Source organism: Physeter macrocephalus, chromosome 12 (assembly GCF_002837175.3).
Source record: "Physeter macrocephalus isolate SW-GA chromosome 12, ASM283717v5, whole genome shotgun sequence".
NCBI classification, from domain to species: domain Eukaryota; kingdom Metazoa; phylum Chordata; class Mammalia; order Artiodactyla; family Physeteridae; genus Physeter; species Physeter macrocephalus.
This window is the reverse complement of record NC_041225.1, coordinates 79,603,447-79,625,960: the sequence shown is the minus strand read 5'-3', so window position 1 is coordinate 79,625,960 and position 22,514 is coordinate 79,603,447. Positions and strand designations below refer to the sequence as shown.

The 22,514-nt window shown below is 41.4% G+C and overlaps 1 protein-coding gene across 3 annotated transcripts in view; it reads left to right on the top strand.

Annotated features, from left to right (window-relative positions):
- The window catches only part of SERTAD2 (SERTA domain containing 2), a 112,572-nt gene that overhangs the window by 71,072 nt on the left and 18,986 nt on the right, over positions 1 to 22,514 (top strand). Inside the window, exon 1 of one of the 3 annotated variants that reach the window (XM_007124897.4) lies at positions 21,209 to 21,509. The exons of the other annotated variants lie outside the window; for them this stretch is intronic. The gene's annotated coding sequence lies outside the window, so the exon portion shown is untranslated. Of the gene's footprint in view, positions 1 to 21,208; positions 21,510 to 22,514 lie in introns of those variants that run through there. 3 annotated transcript variants of the gene reach the window in all.

Sequence of the window (22,514 nt, the reverse complement as noted above, 5' to 3'; positions counted from 1 at the left end):
CATCATGAACTCCCTCAGCTTTTGTTTATCCAGGAAGGTCTTAATTTCTCCTCACTTTTTTTTTAATTATTATTATTTTATTTATTTATTTTTTTTCTCCTCACTTTTGAAGGACAGTTTTGCCAGATATAGGATTCCTGGTTGACAGTTGGTTTTTTTTTTTTCCTTTTAGCACTTTGAATATATCAGCCCACTGTCTTCTGGCCTCCAAAGTTTCTGATGAGAAATGTGCTGATAATCGTATTGAGGATCCCTTGTATGTAATGATTTGCTTATCTCTTGCTGCCTTCAAGATTCTCTCTTTGTCTTTGTCTTTTGAAAGTTTTATTATAATAAGTAGGTCTCTTTGAGTACATCTTACCTGGAGTTCTTGAGCTTCTTGGATGTTTATATCCATGGCTTTCATCAAAGTGGGAAATTTTCAGCATTATTTCATCAAATATTCTCTCTTACCTTTTCTCTGTCTCTTCTTCTGGGACTCCCACGATGCACATGTTGGTCCACTTGTTGGTGCTCCACAGGTCCCTTAGGTTCTCTGTTCACTTTTTTTCAATGTTTTTTTTTTTTCTTTCTGTTTTCAGATTTGATCATTTCCATTGTCACATCTTCAAGTTTGCTGATTCTTCCTTCTACGCAAATCTGCCTTTGAATCTTTCTAGTGAATTTTTTATTTAAGTTATATTACTTTTCGGCCCTAGAAGTTCTTTCTGGTTTCCTTTTTAGGTTTTCTTTCTCATTATTGAAATTTCCATTTTGTTCACACATCATTTTCTTGACTTTCTCCACATCTTCCTTTAGTTCTTTGAACATTTTAAAGACACTTTTAAAGTCTTTGTCTAGTATATATCTCCATTAGGTCTTTTTCAAGGACAGTTTCTGTTGATTATTTTTTTCCTTTGAATGGGTCATATTTTTCTGTTTCATTGAATGCCTTGTGATTTTTTGGTCAAACACTGGACATTTGAATCTAATAATGTGATGACTTTGGAAATCAGATTCTCCCTCTTCCTCTAGGTGTCCTTTATTTTTCTTTATCATTTTTGTTTTTTAGAATGTGGTAGGCTGTCTCTGTGCCAAGATCAGACTGAGGTGTAAATTTAAGGTCTTCTCAGGTCTTTTCTGAGCCTTTCTCTGGGCGTACACGGTTATGTTCTTATTTTCCCTGTATATTACAGTTTTTTTGATGTCCTAGTCTTTAATGTCTAGGGTAAGTGAAAAATGAAGGTGGGGAGGGGTAGGTTCTGGCCCTTTAAATCCCCTGGAAAGTCACTTCAAGGGGAGAGGCTTGTGACAATGTGGTGGGGATGGGGGGGAGCAGGTGCAGCAACAGTGGTTGCCACCTCTTTGTCTGCACTGATGTCATCAGAAGCAACAATAATAGTGCAGACCCCTAATATTTAGAGGACAGGGTTCTTTTTGCTCCCCTAGCTCTTGTAAGCTGCTTGCAAGCTGCTCCAGGGGCATGTGCATAGCTGGGGGTAGGAGGTTGGCTAGCTGCTACTGTGCTAAGAGCTGTAATTGACTTAAAGTAACCAGAATTTACTGCAATTTACCATCTTAGTCTTTCCCTGGAACTTGCAAGCCTTCAACAGACTTCTGAGTCCCAAAATAGTTACATCATTCAGATTCTGCCAGCCCATTTGTTGTCTAGGTGGAAAGATAGATTCCTGGTGCTTCCTACTCTAGCATCTTCCCAGAATCCTCTCCTCCTCATACTGTTTTAAGAGAACTCTGAATTTATTTGCGGTAGTTCTGTGCTAAGGTAAAATACTTGATGTTCTGACACCCTTTTAGATGAGATGGCTACGTCCTGCTCTGTTCTGGTCCTTGAGATGTCAGTAGAGGTCCCTGGGGAGAACATACCTTGAATAAAAAGACAAAGCCTCATGAAGACAAGACTTTTGACTTTATTCTTTTTTTTTTTTTTTTTTTGCGGTACGCGGGCCTCTCACTGTTGTGGCCTCTCCCATTGCGGAGCACAGGCTCCGGACGCGCAGGCTCTGTGGCCATGGCTCACGGGCCCAGCCGCAACGTGGCATGTGGGATCCTCCCAGACCGGGGCACAAACCCGTCTCCCCTGCATCGGCAGGCGGACTCTCAACCACTGCGCCACCAGGGAAGCCCTTGACTTTATTCTTACATAGAATGTAGATGAAATAGCTGGTGGATAGCAGCCTTCTTATGACCCTCAGCACCATGAGGATGGTGGAACAGGTAGCTTTGAGCCATCTTTCCAGTCCTGAGCTGCCTAACCCGAGACTTCTAATTTCATGAGAACAAAGAATAAACTTTTAAGTCATTTCACACTGTTAGCATTTCTTTACTTACATCCAAGTGTAAATCCTAATATACCATTCAAGCCCATAATCCATGAAACAGAATAGAAGGGTGGCCAATGGAGATATTTGTGTCTGTGATGAGCACCAGCCTTTTTCAGAGCAACTCAAGAGACTGAGATTTGAGATCTGAGTTTCAGTTGCATAGAGGTATAATGGGTATCAAAGAAAGATGGGTACCTCTACTCCTAATGAGACTTAAAGCTTTCTACATTTTTTGTGTACATTCTCCATTTCTTTGGGTTCACTTGCCAAACATTAATGGCATTTTTTTTAGGTGGAAAAAGAAAGTATTATAGCCTAGTTATAGCAATGACAGTAGGAAGAGACATGCTGGTTGCTTCTGTTACTTATATTTTAAAGCCATTGAAGAAAGTTGCTGATCTTTCTTAGTCTTTATTATGCTTTGTTATGTATACATCTTCCCATCAGAATATAATTCAAGTGACAAGGAAGAGGAAATTACAAATAATTAACAATCCAGAGATCTTACATTCTCCCAGTTCTTTTCTTAAGCTTAGGCTGGGACCTGACACAGTGGACAGTCAGTAAATGTTTGTTAGACAAAGAAAAAAAAAAGGTGGGGTTGGTTTTATATTGAATTGCAGGGACAGAGGTACATTTTGAATGCTAGTCAGATGATGAGATTTATTCAATAAAAATGTCTTTTTCCTATGCTCCAGTCTTACCTAATGCCTGAAGTGAGTGGAGCTCCATCTAATCTCCAGTGTGTATACCAAACCTGTACATAAGATTCACCATACTTGGCAGCGATGCTGGGGAGGAACAAGGGAGCTCTCCTTGCAACACCAGTGATCTCCGGCTCAGTATTGAATTTAATGAGCATTATCTAAGTAATTATTAATAACAAAAAGAACTACCTTTCTTTATCATTTTCAGAGGCTGTGCTAACATCTTTACATACATAATCTCACTTAACCCATGTGATGACACCATGCCTCAGGTCCTGATTCTGTCTCCTTTTTACAGTTGAGAAAACTGAGGCTTAAGCAAGTTGCCTAAGGTCAGATCACCAGCACATGGTCAAGCTGGAACTTGAAACCCTGTCTGTCTCAGGACTATTTGACTCCAAAGTTAGTGTTCTTAGGCATGTCAGAAAATCTTGACTATAGTTTGCTTAATTATATGTTAAATAATCTCAAAATACTCTGTATTTTGTACTTTGGTTTCTCTGCAAAGAGCCAAAAGGTAATGGTATAAAAGCGGCCTAACTCATAGTGAAGACTTTTTTTACTGTTAATGTGGAAAAGATGACTTCTCACAAAGGGTGCTTTACATAATCTTTTTCTATTTACTTCAGTTTCACAGCATGCGCTCTCCTTCAAGTGGGAGGGTGGGTTGGAGGTGGATGAATATGCTTTGCTAGAGTTACAGCAATGCTTGGTGCGGGCAGAAGAGCATGAATGTACATTACGCAGAGTTCAGCTTCACATCCGATGGGTATATCACTGAGCTGCATGACTGTGGCAGCCTGAGGTATCATGGTATTTTAAGCTCCGTGTGTGTCATCAACATATGTGGGTTGAAATTGCATGGAAGCATAGTAGTCCACAAGAAATATAAACAAAAGTAAAATACACCTTTGGAATAACTGCAGCATTTCATATAGCAAACAAATATTTGTGAAATCTGTACATTTTGAGCTTTTTGTTTTTAGAGCTAATGATTTCGTTTATTAACTTAGACCATCTTAGTATTTTCTATTTACTTAACGTTTAAGATTCAGTCATAAAATCTCACTCTGAACTAAAGCTGTTTATAGAAACTTAGCCAGTGTGTGGGCATATTGAAAAGAAAAAGATAAAGATGTATTTTTAAAAGATATGTTGGGCTTCCCTGGTGGCACAGTGGTTGAGAATCCGCCTGACAATGCAGGGGACACGGGTTTGTGCCTCGGTCCGGGAAGATCCCATATGCCGCGGAGTGGCTGGGCCCGTGAGCCATGGCCACTGAGCCTGCGCGTCCGGAGCCTGTGCTCTGCCACGGGAGAGGCCACAACAGAGAGAGGCCCGCGTACCACAAAAAAAAAAAAAAAAAGATATGTTAAAAATTTGCTGCTTTATAAATAGGTAGGTAGATAAATAAATGGATATATAGATCACCATGCTTAAAGTTCCCATCTGAATCTTTTTTCAGAAATGTGCTTTGGCAGAGAGTCTTCATTAGATGGTTAAGTGAAGTGGTATTTGCAGTAATGTAAATTTGAAAATAAAAACTGGATCTGGAATGTAGGCTTTGCTGCTTGGTCATTGTGGCATCCTGAGAAAGTTTTCTTTGAACCTCAGTTCCTCAAGTGTAAAACAGAATAGTAGTAGCTGGGGCTACTTGGCACTTTAGGATGTGGGGAGCAACTAAGATGGTGATGTCAACGTGCTTTATCATGTGTATAAATAAGTAATTATACAAATTCAAATGTGTGGTATTGTTATTGTATACTCCACAGCCAGCAGATGGACCAATCTAACACCATCCTTCATCCAGGCAGGTGACAACATCTATTTTAGTCTCTTGGACAACACAGATTTATTGAGCTCTTATGCTGTGTGAGGACTTCCTTCACATCAGCAGAGCTTATGTTTAGATTTAGATTTACAGCAGCTATGGTTTATGCAGTGGCATATTTTTATATAGCATACAGGCATTGTATACATGTACATTTTTTATACAGATGTTTGAAGTTTCTCTTTAAGTACCCAAATTTGTTTAATGTAAGCTTGTTCAATAAAAATCTTTCCCTGTATCACTTCCCTGTACTGTTGTTTTATTATTACATTTTTCCCACAGAAAACATTGAGCATAATGGTACCTTTTCTTCATGATTCAGGATCATTTAGATTGCTTAGGTATTCTGTTGGAATACAGAGCCGTTTAGGGCAGGGCTAGTGAGGGGCATCGTGCTATTTGCCTCTAAATGATCTCCCACACTAAATTTTTTGAGCTCTTGTATCAACATTTTTTTAATCCCCCCAACCCTGATTTCTAATTGTTAGCTGCCTTTTTCTTTTCTTTTTTTTTTTTTTTGGTGCTAGTATCAATTTGCTTCTTTTTAAATCCATTCTCCCCTCTAATTTCCATTTACAGTCTATGGTTTGGGGGAACAAATAAATAAAATCATCTTTAAGATTAAATAGACACTCAGGAATTACATGATAATGCATGAGGTTGGTGCATGGGCTTTGTGATTTCTTCTTTTTTTTCTCAAGGATTTTTTCCTGCTTGCTTTGTTGGTTCTGAGTAACTGGAGTCTCTCTGAATGAATCGTTTTGCCCAACACCACCATTTACAGTCTGCATCAGTTTCCTCTAATAATCACCAGTGGTACTTATCTAGCTCGTTACCAATTATAAAATTCTTCAAGGGACTTCCCTGGCGGTCCAGTGGTTAATACTCTGCACTGCAGGGGGCGCACGGGTTCGATCCCTGGTCTGGGGAACTAAGATCCCACATGCCACGCGGCCAAAAAAAAAAAAAAAAAATTCTTCAACATCCCTTCAACATGATCATGAGAGATAGGCAGGATGTGTGTGTGTGTGTGCGTGTGTGTATTTTTAAATATTTTACAGATGAGAAAACTACGGCATAGTTGGAGGTTATTTTAGCGGGGGGTTGTAGCTGAATGTCCTAGGGAGGCTTGTTCACCCAGACTTGCATGTTCCCTTTACCTGGATATCCCATTTCCATAGGTCTGGGCAGGACCCAGGTTATATTTTGGAAAAAGATCCCAAATAATTCTAACATGCATAGCTTTCCCCAACCCTTTTCCCCATCTTCCACACCCTTCCACCACCTCTGCTCGCATTCAGAACCACTGGCTCAGGTTTTTATGACCAGCAAGTGATTTATTTAGATGCTTTCACATGCAGGTCAACAAATAGTGGCTTAAATTTATGATTTTTAATGGCCCTGTAGTCAACTGATAACGGTGGTCAGAATAGTACCCACCTTCCCCACCTATGTTACTTTACATGGTAAAAGAGACTTTGCAAATGTTTCTAAATTAAGGATCTTGAGATCCTTGTTGTCCAGGTTATCCTGGATTATTTGGCTGTGCTCCATATAATTATAAGGGTCCTTATTAGACAGAGGCAAGAAGGTCAAAGGCAGAAGAAGGAGATGGGACGACAGAGGCAGAGGTTGGAATGGTATATTTTGAAGATGGAAGAACAGGCCACAAACCAAGGGGTGCAGGTAGCCTCTAGAAGCTGGAAAAGACAGGAAAACAGATTCTGCCTTGAAGCCTCCAGAAGGAATGCAGAGCTGTCAACACTGCAGTTTTAGACTTCTGAACCTCCAGAACTGTAAGAGAATAAATTTGTGTCATTTTAAGCCACTAAGTTTATGGTAATAGAAAATAGCAGCAATGGGAAACCAATACAACTGGGAAGTATAAAATACAGATTCTTAAGCCCTCCCACAGGTTTCGGACCTCACCTGTGGTTACAAACAGACTCATAAGGCCATCTGTTGTTTCCCTCGGAAGTCTGGAGGTGAGTAGCCCTAGAGCCAGTTGTTCTTATCAGCTCATCCGCTCAGTGAGGTCTTCGAGGACCCAGGCTCCACCTTGACTTCTACCCCATCACCCTCAGTCCTTACCCTTCTAACATGCACACAGGATAGCTACCATAGCTCCAGGGACCACATCCTCACACAGCCATGAGGGAGGGAAAGAGCTCTACCTGCATTCTCTTGTGTCCCTCATTTTTTAATCAGAGAGGAAAAATTCTTTCCCAGGGCTCCCAGCAGACTTTCCCCTTCTACCCAATTAGCTGGAACTGCATCACCCATCAAGGGAGGCCAGACGGCAGGAAACCTCAAGTACTGTCTCAAAACGCTCTCCTGTTCTCCTCCTCCTGGGAAACTTTCACATCCCTCAAACAACACTTACCTCTCATCTAGCTGGTGCCGCCCCCCTCCAAAGATGATCCTTTAGTGCCAGCTCTCTTCGTATCGATACCTTTTAAAATCACCTCATGTGCCACCAGTGGGTACCCTTCACTTTGAAAAAAAAAATTTTCTTAATCTTTATAACACTGTGGGGTGGGTAATATTTCCCCTTTTTTACAGTTAAGAATCAGAGATTGAGAAACATACCCAAGGTTCACAAGTGAAAAGCTCATAAGTGGCAGATCTGCCTTAACTGTAAAGCTCAGGCTCTTAACCATTACACTGACCCAGACGGTGATTCTCTGTTGTGTAGTGTTAGTAGCACATTTGCAAATATTAGAGTTTTGGGCACACTTGAAGAGATTAAAAGCTCAAAGCAACACTAAACAAGTCAATCATTACAACGTAGTCACCACCACCGGAGAGTTTTAAGAGAGAAGTGATATGACCTGACTTTTGTTTTAAAAGGATCACTGGCCACTATCTTGAGATACATGGTTAGGGGCCAAGAGTACTGCACTAATTGCTTCCCATCTGACTGAAGGTCAAAGTCAAAGTCATTGCATTGGCATATAAGGCCCTCTACACCCTGCCCCTCCTCCCTGTACCTTCTCTCCTCCCACTCCCCACCCCCCACTCCTCCCCTCTGTCTTGATGTCTTTGAACCCTTAGGCACATGCCCGACTCCTGCCCTGCTCGCATTTTCTGTTCCCTCTGCCAGGAAAACTGTGCTTGGCTTGAGTCTTCACCTCCTTCAGATCTTTACTCAAATGTCATCCTCTCTGCGAGGCTTTTCTAAACCACTTCTTCAGAATTGCCCCCACCCCACACATACACACCCAAGCACACATTCCCCATCCTTCTCCCCTGTTTTACTTTTCCCTAGATCACCTAATTTCTAATATGCCATATAATTTACTAATTTATCTTATTTTCTCTCTTTCCCCTCACTGGAATGTAAGAGCCGTGAGAACAGGGATTTTGGTGTGTTTTGTTTGCTGCCACATTCCCAACTCCTAGAACCTAGGACTCAGTGGGCATTCAATAAATATTTGTTGAATGAATATATTCTTTATACACAGCTCTGATTAGTTCTATGGGGTAAATTCCTAGGAATGAAATGACCACAGTACAGGATATGGACATTTTAAAAGGTTCTTGATACAGATGTCCAAACCCTGCCTTCCCAAGGTTGAATTCATTGACACTCCCATCAGTGGCTATGACCCAGCCTGTCCGCTGTGCCCTCACATTGTTATCAGTTTTAACATACCTGTAGCCAGCTTGGTGTGTAGCAGTTATATTTCTAATTTGTACTGCTTTGATTAGGTGCATTTGTCTTTGTTTTTTCATGTATGTCTTCCTTTGGTGATCATCAGCTTTTGTCCTTTGCCGGTTTTGCTAATTTAATTTCGGTGTTTCCTATTGTAGTATTGGTGTTTTTCTAATTGATTCATAAAATTAGGTTAGGTTAGGTTACTAAGTCTTTGTTATCTGGTTTGCAGATATTTTTCCAAGTTTGTCATTTTTCCTTTAATTTTGCTTGTGGTGTTTCTTGATGTATAGTTTTTTAATCCATTTTAATTTTATAGTTCTTTTTTTGCTTTGTGTTTGGAAAAATCTTGTCTCCTTCTAAGATCAATTATTCATCTGTAATTATTTTAGTTCTCTTACATTTTAAAAAATGTATTTTATTATTTAGTTAATCTCTTGTGTTTTTTCATATTGTCACACAATACGAGAATCTAACATCCATTTTTCCCCTTAAATCATAAACTATTGCACTAACAATGCTATCTTTAGAATATACTAAATCTTTATACTAAGGTCTGTTTCAAGTTTTTCAATTGTAGATGCATTTATATTTTTCTTTTGCCAGAATCCAACTCTGTTAATTATTTCAGCTTTTTAATACCTTCTTTAAAATTTATTTTATTTTTTCATTTGTTGCTTATTCTTAATAAATTTTAGGATCATTCTGTCAAGTTCAGGAATAGATGTGGAATTAACATCCTAAAATAAAAATCATATTGTGCCCCTCCCCCATGGGAAATCTTTTTTTTTTTTTTTCGGCTGCACCATGTGGCATGTGGGATCTTAGTCCCCAACAAGGGATCAAACCCGTGCCCCCTGCAGTGGAAGCACGTAGTCTGAACCACTGGACCCCCAGGGAAGTCTCCGGAAAATCGTTTAATGACTCCTCACCACCTTCAGAACATAAAGGCCAGACCCTTTAATGTGGTATCCAAGGCCTTCCTAGACGTGCCCAGTCAGACTCTCTGGGCCTGTTTATTATTCCCTGCTTGCGATTTACGCTTCAGATCCGCACCCACATCCTCTGCTTTTTCTCACCTCCGCATCTCTGCAGCTCCATCTGCCTTTAATGACCTTGACTCACTCCCATTTACCCTAAAATCCATCACTACCTCCGTTTTCACACTGGCCAGGCTCTGTGGCCACTCGTGTGTGTCTGTTGTCACCCTGCGCATGTCCCTATTGCCACGTAACCCACTGTGTCACAATGATGAGTTAGTCTACCCTGTGAACTCAGTGGGAGCATCTCTTGTTCATTTTGTATTTCTTGTACCTAGCATGCTACCTGTCACACAGTAGGTGGGGTAGATGGATTAGAGGAGAATATCTAGGACTGAACGTCGGGAGATGGATTGTTGCAATAATCAAAGTGAAAGATATTAGGGCCTTGACTAGGGCAGTGGTGGTAAAAATGGAAAGAAGGGGACATATTTGAAAAATATTTAAGAGAGAAAATTGACAGGACTTATGTCTCGTTAAATATGAAAGAAGATACTTTGAATCTTAAATTTCCAACTTAGACATCAGGGGTACCTTGTTGGTACCTTAACCATATTTAGGCATTCAGGAGGAGGAGCAGATTTAAGGAGGATAAAATTAGGACAATTTTAGATGTGCTGTGAGTTGGAGATGCCCTTATGATACCCAGTGGAGATGTCTAATAGGCAATGGGATAGAAATAGGCTAATTATATACTTTTATTGTTCAACCCAGGACCATTGTGAGATTGAAGCAGGGTGTTATTACTAATTATGCCAGGACAAGCATAAACTAGGAGTGACCCTGACAAATGACAATATGTATGCTCTCTCATATATATAAAGGTCAGATATGAACCTCAGAGAGAAAGGTCTGGAATGTGATTATTGATTTATGAATCTTTAGCGTACAGATGCCCTGAGAGTGGGAGAGGTTGCCCAGAGAGAATTTATAGGATGAGAAGAAGAAAAGAGGGAGCAAAACAAAACCATACAAACACTTAGATAGTGATTATCAACTGGTAAAATTTTTTCAAAACACCCATGTCGGGCTTCCCTGGTGGCGCAGTGGTTGAGAGTCCGCCTGCCGGTGCAGGGGACACGGGTTCGTGCCCCAGTCCGGGAGGATCCCACATGCCACGGAGCGGCTGGGCCCGTGAGCCATGGCCACTGAGCCTGCGCGTCCGGAGCCTGTGCTCCGCAACGGGAGAGGCCGCAACAGTGAGAGGCCAGCGTACCGCAAAAAAACGAACAAACGAACAAAAACACCCATGTCTCCAAATTTTCCTGAAGATTCTGATATCCTAACCGACCATCCCCATTCCCCACTCACCTTTGTAATCTTCTCTGGTCCCACATTGCAATAGGGGGTGATTTTTTTTTTAAGTGCAGAACTGTAGGTTTATAGGGTGGTCAGAGGAAGAGGAGCCACAGCCAAGGAAACTGCAAATGGACAGAGAGATAGGAACCAGGAGACTGACTATAGTTCAGCCAGAGTTACTGAAAGAAATGGTTGGAGGTGGTCATTAATGTCAAATGCTATATATAGAGCGGCTCAGTCATAAGAGGAACTCAGAAATGTCCATTGGCTTGGCACTTAGGGGGCACTGGTGCTCTTTTCTGGGGGTGATCAATATAGTTTTTCTGCAGAAGCCCGAGGAAGTAGGTGGGACTAAAGCTGTGAAGGGTAAACATTCCTGCAACATTGAAGCAGGGGAGGATTGTTTCTTGCTTTATAAGTGAAGAGAGAGAACATTGAATCTGTAATTTATTGACTGCAGGATGGAGCCAGTAGAGGGGGCAAGGCTGAGTGTATAGGAGAGGAAGAAATACCAGTCTGCAGTCATATTTAAGCTGTTTTACCCAGCCCCATTTTCTTGTCTGGAGTACCTATGCTGTACTATAGTTGAATGCCACCATTCTGTCCCAGTAGGAGTCACTCAGACTTTAAAAACCATCCTTCAGATGTCTATTTGGTTGGCTTGGGACCTAGATTTTTCTCCCTCTTTTTCACTAAAGACTCAAGATGGGAGCCTTTGAATAGAATATAAATGTATCTTATAGATGCATTGATTTGCTGAAATGTCACTGGCAAAGTGTTGATAAGCCATCACTAGATTTATGGGTTGATATGATTATGTCTTCGTTGATAGATTTAGAAACATACACTGCAGATGAACATATTCCTTTGGGACATATATATGTGTGTTTACGTGGTATTCTGTGTATTAGAAGGAAAAGTGAGTTTTACACTGAGAGTTGATTTTTTTTTTTCCCCTTGAGAAGCTCCATTAAGAAAAAAATGTTAAGTTTCAGAATAGAAACTGTTCCATTTTCTGATCTGCTACCTAATAGTAAGAAGTCAGTTGTAAGGTTTACTTTCTCGGAGAGAAGAAGGCAAGGACACCAGCGAAAGGAAAAGGAAGGTTTAATTGCTCTGCAAAGGCCCAAACATGCTCTGAAAAGTAAAGATTTCAGGCTTAATGTGCATGGAACAAAAGGCCGTTGTGAACTGTGTACAAGAGTTGGTGAGAGTTTGTATTCTGCCCCTTTTTTCTGTGGGAGTTATTTCCTGTTGTTGACTAGAGTTCTTTATTTAGAACCACCTAGCTTCAGAATGCCTGCTAGCAAGCAGAAAAGTGTGTATTTAAAACATAGGCTTATTTCAAGACAATCTCTGAAAAATAGTCACACTACCCATGCACTGAGACAGCATCACATTCCCAAAGGTCAAGAGAGTATGTGGGCTTTATTCCTATAACCCCGTATCGAGGGACACAAATAAGAGAGAAGCAGAATGCATTTGGTGTAGCAGTAAGTGGTCACCTGAACACCAAGTGAAAGATAGTTCACGGGAAAAGTGTGTTTCCATTGTTTTTTAAAACAAAAGAAAACAGAATTTCACTTTTTAGTGCTAAATGCATTATTTGGTATATTAAGGAAGTAACAGGAAGCCTTACATATTCTGTAAGGAAGGTTTTATCCTTTCTAGTATGATAGAAGTTAGCCTGGCAGGTGAGAAATAAACCCCAAATACTGGCTTTAAACCAATTATTCTCTTATACCTGCCTTGTCAGCTGGGCTTCCTGTTAAAAACTTTAGGTTACGCTAGCATCGTCATTGAATTTTGCAGTCTATTATTAAGAGACAGAGAAGACGGACAATATATCAAATGAGTAAAAGGAATTAAGTTATTACTGAAATAATGGGGGATAAATAAATGCATGAAATAGAAATATTACCCAATGCTTTATTAATAGATATTAGAAATTGTGGGAAAAAACCTTACGAAGTTCTACTTCATGGGAACCATATGGAAGATAGGGAAAAAATGTATTTTTTTAATGTGATGAAATCTAAAACAATAAATTTAAATTGTTTATTACAACATATTTGTTTCCTTTACATGTTTTTAAAAAGAAATTAAACTTTATAGTGTCTCTCCCTGATTCCAGTATTCTCCTCCATTTACGAAAGTCAACCACTTTCCTGAATGTTTTTTGTCTGTAATGTTTTTATTCTATAATTGCATACGTCTGTATTGGTAAACAATATGTAGCATTGTTTTCCATGTATTAAAATATTTTATATAAATGATATTATACTTTACATACTTTACAGCTTGCTTTATTTTACTCAGCATTATGTTTTTGAGATTTAACCATGTTGATATTTGGTATCTTTAGTACTTCTTATCCACCATAGTTTTCAAGTATATCAATTTATTCTCATCTTAATGAACATTAAGGTTGTTTCTGATTTTTAGCTATTACAAGCAAAGCTACAATAAACATTCTTCTATGTCTCCATGGGGAATAAAAACAAGAGTTTCTCTAGATTCTAGATTTAGCCCTTCTCAACCAGAATTCTTCCAGAGAATTAAACCCCAGGACCCTAAGGCATCTATTGTATGTAATGAATTATCTTCTGTCCTCTAAGTCTAGAATGGTTCATGTGTTGGGCTGGAACTGGAGACTGATACCTGCTCCTAAGAGTGAGTGATTACGCCAATCTTTCTAATTCTTCAGTTCAGTTGGGAGGCTTGAAATCAGCCATGGTGGGTTATTTACACCACAGAAATCAGCAAATTCTACAAATAAGGGCTTCTTTCCTTCCTTCCCCATTCCGCACCCACACACCAGCCAGTTGTTAAACATTTACCAGCACACCACTGGTTCTTACCTTTATACCACCCTTGGGAGATTTGAGGAAATAGTCACTTGAATTCTTTTCTGTAGGGCTTATTTTCTCATGGAACCCTAGCTGAGAAAGACTGCATGTATGTGGGCAGGGTGTGCGCATCTCCAACTCCACTAGATAATGCCACATTATCTCCAAAATGGTCAATCTGATAGCTGCGAATTAACCTTTTATAATTTGCATTTTTCTTATTGCTGATGAGATTGAATATCTTTTCACGTATTTGTTGGATATTTGAGCTTCCTCTTTTACCCATTTTTCTATTGGGTTTGTATGACTTTTAAAAAATTGATTCAGTTCTTTATTAATTCTGAATATTAATCTTTTGTTGATTATATGAATCACATATATCACTCAACAGTCTTCAGCTTGCCTTTATGTTGTTTATAGTATGTTTTGTTTAACAGATGTTTAATTTTTAATATAATCAAAGTTATTGGTCTTTTTCTTTCTCGTTTGTGCATTGGCTGTCTTGTTTCTTAATAATCAAAGTCTGGGCAGGAAACAGTATTCCACTCAAGTGATTCAACTAAAGAGACTTTAATGAAAAAGGACTTTTGACAGAGAGACAAAAGTTGAGGCATGGCAGACCAAGAACTGTAGGAAGCTGTTATTATCTTTAGGTCTAAAGGGGAAAGGGGAGGAAATGGTGTTGCTAGAATCTCTGAGAGTTGGCACCCTGGACAAGGGGCTGCCTGCAGAAGCTGTGGTCTTAGAGGGATGGGTGATGCCGTAACAGGGGCCCAAAGCAGAAGGAGCAGGGAAGAAATACCCCAGCCTCTCTCCCCTCTGACCCACTGGTCTCTTTCTGGTGCCTTCCTATTGAAGAATCCAGCTGGAAGCTAGTTGGCAAAGAAGCTTAGTCCATAGGGGTCAACATTTCAAGGTACGGGGCAAAGCAGAGGCAAGTAGGGAATGAATCTTAGGAGACAGACAGTAATCACACATTCCTTATCCTGAACCTATAAACATATTTTCCGATATTCTCTCCTAAAAGTTTTAATGTTTTGTTTCACATATTTAGATGTTAGTCCACCTGAAATGTATTTTTTCTAAAAATGTCAGGTACCTCATTTAATTTTATTTTTCCATGCAGGTAACCGGATGACCTTTAGTCATTTATTAAATAGCTATTCTTTCCCACTGATCTGTAACCTCACCTCTGTCATATTTTATGCTTCCGTATACGTGTGGGTCTGTTTCTGCACACTCGATTCTATTCTACTGATCTATATATCCCTTGCCAGCACCACTCTGTTTTAATTACTAGAGCTTTATAATAAGCCTTGATATCTGATGGGACACATCCCCCATCTTGTTCTTTAAACTTACTGCAACTATCTTTTGCCCTTTGCTATTCCAGATGATTTCTGGATTTGCTTTTAAAGTTCCATGGGTGGGGGAGGGGAGCATTGGGATTTAAGTTGGAATCATATTTAATTTATTGATGAGTTTTGGGGAGAATTGATATTTATATAGTATTAAGTATTCTTGTCCCTAAATGGTGTATCTCCCCATTAATTCTGTTCTTTTCATCTGGTGAACTTTTGGAAAGGTTTCTATTTTCTTACTTTTCATTTTTGGCTATAATGTGAAAATAGTAATTCTGGAGTCTTTATCTTCATAGCTGTGATTTTTTTTCATCACTAAAACTAAGAGCATGTTGTCTAACAGTTCTAAAGTGATAACAAATCAGGATTGATTAAAAATGAATGTCTGATTCATTAAAATTCTTTTCAACCTTTATAATTTGGGCTTTAATATCTTAAAGGAAAGTAAAAGGAAATATAAATGGTGTTGAAATTACCAATACTACTCGCACAAAAGCTATTTATCAGCTGTCCCAGTATGGACTATGCTGCCCTCTGTGTAATGAGGCCAAATGAATCACTGTAGTCAAAGTCAGGGAATCCGGCACTTTTTAAATGAGTCTTTTAAATTTGATGTGACTCATATGTATGTTTTCTTTGAAAAGAATCATCTTTAGGGACAATTAAATACATGCATTGTTTGAGCAAACTGGAGTTTGTGGAGTGTACATTTATTTGTAACAGAACAGAACAGCAGTGGGTGTCTATGCTATAGATGATATTCTCGTGGTATTTGCTGCCATCCAGTCTCCTTTCTAAATTTGGTGTTACAGATTCAACTTCTGTTTTTAAAAAGGGAAGTTACATATAGCTCATTCACACTATTATTTTCTCCTTAAAAGCCAGTTTCTCTGATAATTGCCCATTTAAGGAGTTTCATATACCTCAAACAAGACTTCTCTAAGAAAGCAGTTTTGAAACAAATATTACTCAGCAAGATAAAAATCTTTTGTTCAATATTTAGAGCATGTTTAGGAAAACAATTGACTAGTTACACAAGTGTATCTAATACAGCATTGGTGTTTATCTGAGACGTTTGCCTTAGTTTCTTCCTACTTGACTTTCACTCTGCATTTCTGAAATTTTAAATATAAAAATTTTTTAATTTAAAAATACATATTTTTCAATTTAAAGCAAGTATTATTGGACAGTTGGATAATTTTGAAAAAGTCTTGTTTATTGTGGCAACAGGTCTTTAAAGAACAGTTCTGCATTAGTGACTAAAAGAAAAGATAGAGTCTTACCTAAGTGTTACATCTCCTCCGAAAACCAATAAAAATTCACAGTGGCAAAGAGCTGATTCATTTTTTGTTGTATGCGCTGTTTCCATTTAAACTGTGTTTTCTGTCCACATGTTTATTTTTAATAATATTTATAGCCTGAACTTAGAGGGATTTCCTGGGCATCTGTACACATTAAAGCTTTGACTTTTTTTAACTCCTCAAAGTAGAATTTCTATAGCTGAGACTTCAAAAAGTGGTTTAAATACGTTATTTACACTCCCGAAATCACTATACTTCTCTTAAATGACCTCTTTACTCACAGGTGATTTAAAGGTGCACAATCTTAGATCGTTTCTACAATAGATATGAGAATGTGTAGTACAGAAAATAGGATGTGAAGTTGGTTTTATATTCTTCTAAACTCCTCCGTGAAGGCAGTCTGCATTGTAGTCACCTTTTCATAGACCCTTAGTTCTGGGAAGGGGCTACAGAAACCCTTGAGCCCTAGTGCCTCATTTTGTGGGGTGTGGATGCGGGCCCCATGATGTCAAGGCCCTGATACAGCTTCACTGCTGACTGGCTGAGGAACTAGACCCGAGATCTTCTGACCATCCACCTGTGTTCTTTTCACCGGAACCAGTGCTTATCCTAAATCTGTGACATAGCAGATTAAGAAACTAAAAAGTCAATGATTAATCATAGCTAAGAGATTTATTTGTACAAGATCTTCAAACTCCTACTCCAGGACTCTTCCTCTCACCAAGCTGGTTCCCAGGGACGAGGATGGTCTGGAGGCTGCATGATTTCTAACATTCATTGAAGTTTTCTAGGGAAGCCCGGAGTGCTGAGTACCTTGAGAAGAGTGTGAACTGCTCAAGAAGGGAGAATGGTTTATGGACAGGAAGTACAGGGTCAACCTGCAGAGGCCACCAGGAGAGTAGTGCCGTGTGGGGAACTGGGGACAAGGAGAGAGGTTTCTGAGAAGCACCCACCAAGTCTTGGCGGAGTGGCATCTGGCAGGAAGGGAGCGCTGGAGTTGTCACCAGGCAAGGCCTTCACTTTCCAGCTGAGAGAGGATGAAAGCAAGAGCTGGAGTCTCTAAGGAGGGCCGCTCCGAAGTGAACCTCACCATTTATCTGAGGATTTTACGACAAAATAGTGGCAAATGAAGTAGGGAGGAAGCTCATGCTCAACAGATGCCATCTCCTCTAGAAATGGTTAGAAGGGACTAATCAAAAATGCCAGAAAAAAGAAAATGGTTTTAAGAGCATTTTCTTCCAATATTATCATTAAGATTTTGTTCCAAATTAGGATTTAAATACTATCAGATTTTTAAGAGAGAAAAAGGCGTGTATTGCTAACAGAAAAATGACCCTCTTCCAGAACATAATGGGTAGTCATTGCAAAGCATTCCAATAACAATGAGGGAAGCTTTGCAAAGCACCCCTTCACCAGAGTTGAAGCTCTCTTCTTGTGAAGTGTGACTTCAGGGAGAGGCGGGGGAAAAAACCTGACACAAGAAGGGCGAAGAGATGGAGAAGAATTTGCAGTAGTAGAGAAGTTAACTGGTTCCTTTGGTACCGTGAAGTTTTAACTTGCTAGTGGCTGAAAAGTACTGAACCTGTCTGTGCCATCTTTGTGAGGGTGTTTAGTTTAACAAATCATCGTATCCTGTATCAACTCTTTGATAATCAGTTAGGTGATGTGGGACTTCCAGACTTTATTTTGAAGATTTATTAATTGATTTCAGTGATCAGTGAATGAGAAGTCCACATTCAGTTAGGATCTCTGTATTTTCTATGAAAAGATTATTTAGCCCAGCTGGCTGTATATAATGTGTTTAATAACTGAAACGTTTATTGAGGGGGTAGGGGCATAAGACCAATATTTCCAAGGTATATAGATGGATGATTATTACCAGTATTTCATGTGGAACTTGAAAGATAAAATGTAATAGAGAAAGAATGAGCTTGAAAACTGTCGTAAAGTCTTTCTCAGTTTATGTAGGCAGCTTGTCCTTGTGTCAATTCTTTGGTGCATGCTAATTAAGTGCTAAAAGTGGCCTTCAGTTAGTGCAGTAGTCTGGTTGTTTGCAAGATGTGAGGGCACAGAAACTTTCAAGAGAAGCAGTGAAGTGCAAACTAGTACCCAGAACTACAAAGCAATGTTGAGAAGCACCTCTCTGAAATTAAACTCATGAGTATTTTTTAAAATTACCATCACAGTTCTATACTTACAAAAGCAATATTTCTTTTCTCCCTAAACAGATATGTTCCTGATAGTTAAAGGTGGATGACTGGCCTAATTTCTTGTATGTGAAAGTAAGAAGCTCTAAACTCTAAATCCTGAGGGTAGGATTATTTTAAATGGACTTTTAAATGTTCCAGAGAGTGAAAGTGTGAAAACCACACTTATGTGTTCACTAAGCACTTCTTGTTCATTTGCTAGGAATAAACTATATATATATGTGTGTGTGTGTGTGTATATGTATGTATATATGTGTGTGTGTGTGTATATATATATATATACACATACATACTTTTTTTTTTTAATCATGCATACTGACTGAAGGGAGTTGACTTCAAAAGCTCAAGGAGGGCCTTTCCTTAGCCTCATGGTGTTGGATTCCCAGGACCAGGCAGAAATTGCTCTGCTGGCCTGTGGGGAGACTTGGCCCCAGGGGAGGGGGACATGAACCACCTGGTGTGGGACTACATCAGCAGCTGTTGAAGCTGCCACTTCATCCTTTGACTTCTTGGTACAAGATGCCAGAATCTAGAAGCGGGGGGAGTGGGACTTATATGTAACATGTGCACTGATAAGACATTTACCTTCAAAAGTGTGGAAAGGTGAAAACCGTTTTCCCTCAGAACTTAGATTGCTTTCCTAAGAACTCAAACCTTTACTGAGCACGCACAGAATACGTACTTAGCAGAATCAAGCGTCCACTCTGAAGACTTAAAAATTGTCACTTTGATCTTAGTTCTTCTGGTAATTCATTTGCTAGAAAATATCCAAGCGTCACAAAAATTGTGCAAGTCTAACTTGCTGCTCACTTCAATTCATGAATAACAGTTTCAATTTATTTTAAATTCAACAGAGCCTCTGGCCTCTGCTACAGAGATATCACAGGAAGAGATTACTGCAGCTTCTATTTCAATGGCTTCTCCTTAAACTGAGTGCTGAAAGTATAAGTGAGTGGGTTGTTAGGAAACTGTTGGTAGGTAGTGCCCTCTCTGAAAGGCAGAACTCTAGAAATGAAAAATACCTTGGCTTCATGGCAAAATGTTTGAATATTATGCCACCCAGGCACAAATTGAACAGGATTTGCTGAGGGCCCTGAGCACTACTTCCACGATGTGTAATTTGGAATGCCACTGTAATGAAACTTTCCAAAGATATCCACAAATAATTAGCTTTTGGCATTGGTTATACTTAAAGAAAAATCTGTGTAAGCTTTTAATTATACTGAGGGGCCAGTAAAAACCTTCTTCATTCCCTTGAAAGATAAAACAAGAAACATTGTTCCGTCTACCAACATTTTAGCCCAGGTTTAATTTCAATAGGATCATCGATTTGATTGATAACAAATCATTCCTGAACAGTTCCAATAGGTCTAAACTTGTCTTGATGTTAACGACTTATAATCACCTTTATGTTCGGTCTTAAAGCTTTATTATCCTTAAATATAACTAGTATAGTGGACCATTAAGCTCCAAAGAGATCTGAGACGATATTGATTGGGGTGGCAGCCAAAGTTTTAAGGTGCCTGAATTACTTTTTGTAACATCTTTACGCTGAACGGGCATGTAATTTTTAAAATAATCATTAATTTTCTAGGGGAGCTCTCCTTTCCTACGGCTTTTAAATTCGCACCATACGCACAACCTCTCCCAACTAGTGTAAATTTCCCTGCTAAATGTAAGTAGTTCAAGGCAGAAGCTTTCTTAAGGAGAGAGAAAAGGCTATCAATGTGAAACTGCGCCTCGGTATCCCCTGCGTATCCAATACCTGCGTGGGCTCTGCCAGGGTAGGCGGCCGGCTGCCGGGTCTGCACCACGGCCGCGGCCTGCCACTAAGGATGCAACTCGGTTCCGTCCTGTTCCGAAGGTACTCTTGACTTGGTGACCCATTTCAAGTGTTGGGCTGAGGCCACTGCACGCAAAGGGAATTTTCTGTCCCCAGCTCCAGCTGGAGCCCCCACCCATCCTGTCATTCGGACGTCTCTGCGGGCCACTCGTGCGTCCTGAGACTGGGGCATCGGAAAGGGTCTCAGCTGCGGGCGCGCCGCCCTCGCCCTCCCGGAACGCCTGTCTCGAAAACCCCGCTGGCAGCGTGGACGCCGCGCCTTGGGGTCTGATTTTCTCTCCCCCCATTTCCCCCCGGGACCCTGCCTGCCCGGCTAACCGGCCCCAAGTTGCAGAATAGCTCAGATGCTTGTCATATTTGCGGTCGCGCGACTCAGCGGGCTGTGCGCGCGCGGCTCTCGCCGCCGCCTTTGTCACTAGAGGCTCCGTCATTTGCATGAGTGGTGTGAGGGGATTCTTGGTGGTTAGTTGTGGTCCCCTGGCCGGAGTGTCTCTTTTCTTCTCCCCTGCTCCTTAAGCCTTCCCTTAAGAGAAAATAAAGGGCGCGCCGGCTGGGAAGGGAGCCGTGGACGGCGCTGCCACCCGACGCCTCGCGTGCTCCGCCTGCCCCTTCCTGCTCCTGGGGCGGCCGGGGCCCCGCTAGGCATTTATCGCGCCTCCCGGGACCTCCGGGGGAGGGGGCGGGGCCCGGCAAGAGGCGGGGCCTGGTGGCCGAGGGGCGGGCCGGGCCGAGGGGCGGGGCCTGCTGAGCCCAGGGCCCGGAGCTCGCGGGAGGCTCGCTGGCCGCACGTCACTCCTGCACAGCGAGTGCTGGAGCACTAGCTGCCGCTAGCTCGGTCAGGGCGCCCCCTCCGCCCGCCTCCCGCTTCCTCCTCCGCTGCCTGCCGCCGCCGCCTCCTCCTCCTCCACCATTGTATAATGCTCCGAGCGCGCAGGCAGAGGACGGCGGAGTCTTAGCTTCGGTCTCGCCTCCAGCCCGCTCCTCGGAGCCACCCTCGGGCCCCCGGAGCGGGGGATTCCGCATGGAGCGGGAGTAGCTTGAGGAGTGGGCAGAAACCCCTCCTGATGTGTTAGTTCCCAGGTGGAGCTGCATGTGGTAAGTTCTCCCGGCGCCGGGTTGGAGGGGATTCTTGGATGCGCTGGGCTCCCGGTGGGTGGGGGCGGCGTTGGGACCTCGCCAGGGCCGGCTGAGCCGGGAAGGCGGAGGAGGGGCCCGGGCGGCCGCGAGGGTCGCGGGCGCCTCGGCGAGAGGGACCTGGGCTGGAGCAGGTACCGGGAGGAGCGCTGCCTCCGGCTGCTTCCCGGCCCCTATCCCTTGGACCCCCGGGGCCAGCGCTGGGGACCCCCAGCGTTCGCGGGCAGATCTGCTGGGGGAAGGGCAGAGGACGGGCAGTCACGGACCGGGGTCAGGAGGGGGTCGGGAGCTAACCAGAGCCCAGCAGCGGGGCGGAGGGAGCTTGGTGCTGTCGCTTTTACAGCTGGGATATGTGTGCGTGTTGTGGCGGTTGTGTTGTTGTGAACGTGCGAGACTTTTTTTTTTTAAGGCTCGTATTGCTGGCGCGAAGGCTGCTTCACTTTTGAGTTCTGTGGCCGGGTTTGCATCCAACTTGCTTTAGTGTGTTTCTGTTAGTTTCCCTGTGTTTTAGCTTAAAAACATACCTCTCCACCCTCTTTTTGCCCGTGCCCAAGTGAATTGATTTTGAATGTGTATGTATGTTAAACTTGATGTCTCATTGGTTTTTAAGTTAGAAATCTACAAGTCATCTTGGTCGTGACCGCCTATGACTGAAAGGGAGGGGGCTGAGGGGAGCCAGCTGTCCCAAGCCCTGGACTTTGTACCATTAAGACAGGGTGCCGTCAGAGGGCCACTGCATCGAGAGAAAGATCATAAATTGTTTTTTTTTCCCCCTTGGCCACGAGTTGTCTTACTTTTAGCAGAAGTAATAGTAATAGATTGAGATAGGAGTAGAGTTCTGTGTTTATCCTTAAATTTCTCAAAAAGATTAGATATAATTTGTTTTAGAATAACTTTTTGCTTTCAAGATGGTTAATTTCAGGATGTTTCAGGAGGTGGAAAGTAAGTTTTTATAGGCACTGAGTG